The 5,181-nt window shown below is 27.7% G+C and overlaps 1 long non-coding RNA gene across 1 annotated transcript; it reads left to right on the forward strand.

Annotated features, from left to right (window-relative positions):
• Nucleotides 1-2,880: 2,880 nt before the first annotated feature.
• On the forward strand, nt 2,881-4,678 carry LOC132752506 (uncharacterized). The gene is made up of 2 exons (XR_009628824.1): nt 2,881-3,177; nt 3,812-4,678. It is a non-coding gene; the product is annotated as an uncharacterized LOC132752506 (long non-coding RNA).
• Nucleotides 4,679-5,181: the final 503 nt, after the last annotated feature.

Raw genomic sequence — 5,181 nt, forward strand, 5'->3', positions numbered from 1 at the left:
TTTTTACCAGCTTACTAGATCTGAAATATTTATACTATAAAACGATAAAAAAAGCAAGACACCTCACTCCCCAGACACTTCACCCCTCAAATTTTGAAGACACTTCACCCTTAAGACACTTCACCCCCCAAAATCAGTAAGACACTTCACCCTCATCCAATTTTTTTTTCTATAAATTAAATAAAAACAAGTTTGATAAACAACAAAATGCTTATATATGTTTTATATTAATTATTTTTAGTATTATTAAGTTTTTATTGCATGTCACCCTGTTTATGCAACATGTTGATTGGTTGTTTATTCAACAGTTATCTCATATTGATTAGATAATTCACAATTAAAATGGTATAATTGTATGAAAATTAAATTTATTTATAATAAATAAATAAAATAAATATAATAATAAATGAATATGAATCGGTTGCCATACTTCATGTGTTTTCTTTATAAATGGCCATTTAGCAATGATGCTAATAAATTTGACACTTGAAGCTATTCTGCAGTTATGATTACTCAAAAATATGAGCTAATTAAACAAAATTATTCAGTAACATTAAAATAATATGAATTACTAAAAACAATCAATAATATGTAATATATATATAATCAACTTTACCGAAATCAACTTTTCATTACCGAAATCAACTTGTAAAAACCAAACTAGTTAAAATATTGCTATTATTTCTTTATTATTTGATGAAAAATAATGAAATAGACTTTCAGTTAAAAAATCTATTGAAAATATTGTATTTTAATGATGTTATTAACAAAAATGTAATTATTGAGTTACTTCCCTTTGTTCTAAACAACCCGTTATGTGTTTAGCATTACCGAAATCAGCTGTGAAGTTTAAATTATGTATATAATTAGTAGATAATAGATTAGATAACTCTAGTAGAGCTCTATTTTATAGACATATTTCTGTTTTTAAGTTTCAACCATATCTAAATATTATCAATGTTGAACGGTTTTGAAAAGATCTCACTAGGTTAAGAGTATCATCTCATAGATTGCACAATCATAGAATCAGGTAGATTAACTAAACCAAATAATACACATTTAAATGATAGAAAATGTTTTTCATGTGATGTATTTTTTTCATGAATACCATTTCATATTAGAATGCAATGTATATAATGATTTAAGAAAAAGTCTGATACCGCCATATTAGCATGTTATATATCTGCACGTGATTGTCGTGCATAACAATTTTCTAATCAAATCGTATTTTTAAAAAGCTATGATCGGACTATGATGGAAAAATAAAATATTCTGTAATATGAGTTAAAGATATTTATAAATTTTGTACATGTTTATTTTTTATGAAGAAAAAATATCCAACTTCAACCGGAAGTTTATGATTTTCTATTATAAATTTGAATACAGATATATAATTCGACTGCTCTAAAAATGTTCCATAAAAAATGTATAATCTATCAGGCACCATATTTCATGGATAAAATTAAAAAATATATACATATCCGTCTATAACATCATCATTTTTATAATTAAATATTATTTTCCTTTGTTTATGGTTCAGTTTGAATGACTTTATATTAATTAATTAAACAATATCTATTAAAATGTTTATTTTAACCACGGATTTACAAATCCGTGTTTTAACTTTAACAAGCCGATTTCTGTATGGTAACATATATTTCGGTTCGTGACAAATCAGGGAAGTATACTGTGCTCCTCTTAGTTCACGGTACTTAACACTTTTAAAACAGTAAAGAACACAAACAATATACTTATACTACAAAAACTGTCATAAACTGTACCATTTAGTCATATTTCTGCTATATGACACAAGGAAACAACAATATATTCAATCAAAATTAGTTTTAATTTGTCAGATGTAAACCGTGTGTCGGCCATTTTGAAAACAGTATGTCATCATTTACCTCGCGGTAATGGTGTTTTATTTCAGATTTTTCATGTTTCAGTTAAAATTTCTTTAAGTTATTTTGCATAATTTTAAATATTAAAAGTATTTTTTCATTGTAACTCAAAATTTATTTTTTCAACAAACAAGACATTTAGGAAATGACAATTGTTTCAGACGTATGCACAAATTTAATGGACTATCGTTGTTTTTTGCAGAAGATTGTAAAATGTTGTTCAGTTTCACGTAAAAATCAGTAGATTTAAATTATTTTGTACAAAAACTTTGTTGTTCAAGTGTTTGAATAAAATATGTCAATTCTGACCAATTATAACAATGGTCACATGAAAATATGCCATAACCGTGAGATAAGTGATGACGCGGAATTAGTGATGTTGAGTATAATCTTGATATTTAGTTATTTGTTTCTAACTTCATTATAAATAATTATTTCGAACTGATTTTTTGCATGAAAGTCAAACTTAACCTATTGTAATATATTATTATGAAAAAAATATAATAAAACGCTTAATTGAGATTTTATAAGTTGATTTCGGTAATGAAAAGTTGATTTCGGTAACTTTACCGAAATCAAGTTGATTTCGGTATCGTAACGTACCGCGAACAATTTGCCATTTTCTACTTTCGTTTTCGGTACACACACATTTTAATAATCATACCCCATACAATAGGACTAGCTGTTGCAATTATTAATCAATATTATAAATTCATTTAAGGAAGAGCTTAATAAAAGTCTAATTAATGTGGGTTGATATTTAAGATTATTAGCCTCACGCGGAAATTCCCCAAAATCCAACTTTCGTTTTCAATTGATAAAACATTGGTAATTTACCTAAGAGAGTTAATTGTTTTTGACTTGTTATGTTAACATTTCATTCAAGTAAAAAATAATTTATCTATTAGTTACAAGCTTTTCAAAATACTTACCGCAATTTCTTCAAATTTTGAGAAAATATTATCCGGGGCTATTTTCCGCCATATTGGTCAGGTCGGATATCCGGGCACTTTACTGAAGAGCGTTGCCTAGCAATAAGCCGAGGTGAAAACATACGCCATTTTGTATTTAGCGACAGTCGTTGTTTTTTGCTGCATTTTGTAGAATTGAACGAATAATTGAATATTTTTCGCCATGCCAACGATTTGAAGTGTTGCTGGATGCAATATTCATTTGGAAGAAAGAAAAATATAATAAAATACTTTACCAGATGTGATTAGAAACAAGGATCGTCGATACGGCGATAGAGAAGTGGATTTGGCGTGATGCTCAAATGGTTGCCTTCTTCCAAATACACATATATATATACATTTACTGTCAGCATTTCGTTATGTATTGAAATTCATTCATTAAATTTACATAATATAAAAATATGACCGCACAACTGTTCATTAAAACTATTTTTCTAGTTAATCAATAGCATTATGCAATGATCATGACGTTTATGTCACTCACGAAATTACTAGGTTATTACTACGAATTATATGGCATTTTCGTAATTCAAATAATTGATTAAATGCTTTTTAAGTGGAGTTTATAATGATTATATATATAGCATCTCTACTGCATATTAAATAATCGAATGTTTTATTAACAATGATCGAAATAATAAATTTAATACTTATATGCACTATCCGAATTCGGCCCTGTCCTAGAGTCAACACTTTTTCTGTCAGTATAACATTCTCGTCACATTAACCTCATATGTTAGATAATTTTTTAGAAATCAAAGAAAATTGAAAAGTATATTAAAAATATTAAGCATAAAGTATGGATGAATGTATTTCAAAGTAGATGCTACTTATTATAGTTTGACAAAATCTCTATTAAGTATTTAGACAAAATATCTATTAAAGCTATTAAAAAATATTTGTATCATCCTGAATTAATGACTTTTATTTTTCTTACAGGGGAACCGATTAAGTACTGATCAAACCAGTTCCAACCAGTTTCAAATGGACAGTAAACCACTTTTTAAAAATACTTAATTGGCACCCTAGCTGTGTATTAATTAGTCAGATTACCACTAGTATCTTTTTCAAATACAATAAACCACCCCTAGGGCATCATGTGACATTCCGGAGGGCTTAATTGGACCACATGTTTATTACTTATTTGCTAATTGTGATTATCTGAACTGATTAAGAGATAAAAGATATGTTTTAATAAATAACAAATCCTTTGTCTTTACTGGAGCTTCGTGTTGTGAAATGAAATGTAATACAGGTCTCTGTTGTAGGGTAAAAATGGCAACATATGAAATAAGAACACAAAATTTAATGTATATATATATTTTCATTACTTATTTTTCTTTTATTGTCAATCCTCGTAAAAAAGTACAACAGTATGATACTTTTTTCTCCATACTTGAACTGTAATCCTAGCCTCGATAAGAAATTAAAATCTAAATCACAGTTCTTGTGCCAGATATGTGCTTGTAAGATTGATTATATATCAATCATAAATACATGAGGGTAAAATAAATTATAATAATTGAAACACATTAGTTCATGAGCATTTAATACAAAGGCCATTTTATTTTACAATGTCTTTTTAACTGTGCTAATGTTAAAAACATAATAATGAAATAAATAAAAATAAACCAACAAAATAAGGAATCACCAGATGCAGCTTATGCACATTTTATAATCAATTTAATTTGTTTTATTATGTGTCAGAATCCTTTCTACTTATATTTGCACTGTATATGAGACAAAACTAATCTTTTTACAGTCGTTGTACATAAATTGTAAATTTGATTAAATTTTTGTAAATTACATATTTGTCGTGTAGTTTGTTACCCTACTTTACAATCACAGTGGGACGGAATTATGTCTTCTTCGATACTGCTACCCAGGATTGATGTGGTTCCCCATTAAAAGATTTATATACTGAATGAATGTTTTAAAAAAAAGTTTGCCTTCATTAAAAGGTTTCAGGTGCCCTTTATCATAATTTGGAATACTGTTTGTACCAAACTAGAAATGAAGACGTTGTGAGCCTGTAAACGTATGTGATATTTCATTGTTGCTTTTGTATAGACACTTACAACATACAATTTTTACTTTTAAAACGTATGTCCCAGCTTTTGATTCACATGAAACACAACAGGTGTAATACACCAGCTCATCTATCTCTGCTGAACTGTAAATATTAATAAAAAGATATTATCTGCAGAACACATATAAAAATTCAACAAAAGACATTGCTGAAACTTAACATTTAAAGTGTATCTATTTAATTAACGAACTCCCAAAAATATCCACCCAACCCCACCTGG

Source organism: Ruditapes philippinarum, unplaced genomic scaffold (assembly GCF_026571515.1).
Source record: "Ruditapes philippinarum isolate M1 unplaced genomic scaffold, ASM2657151v2 ctg15487_1_1_1_1, whole genome shotgun sequence".
Classification (NCBI taxonomy): Eukaryota; Metazoa; Mollusca; class Bivalvia; order Venerida; family Veneridae; genus Ruditapes; species Ruditapes philippinarum.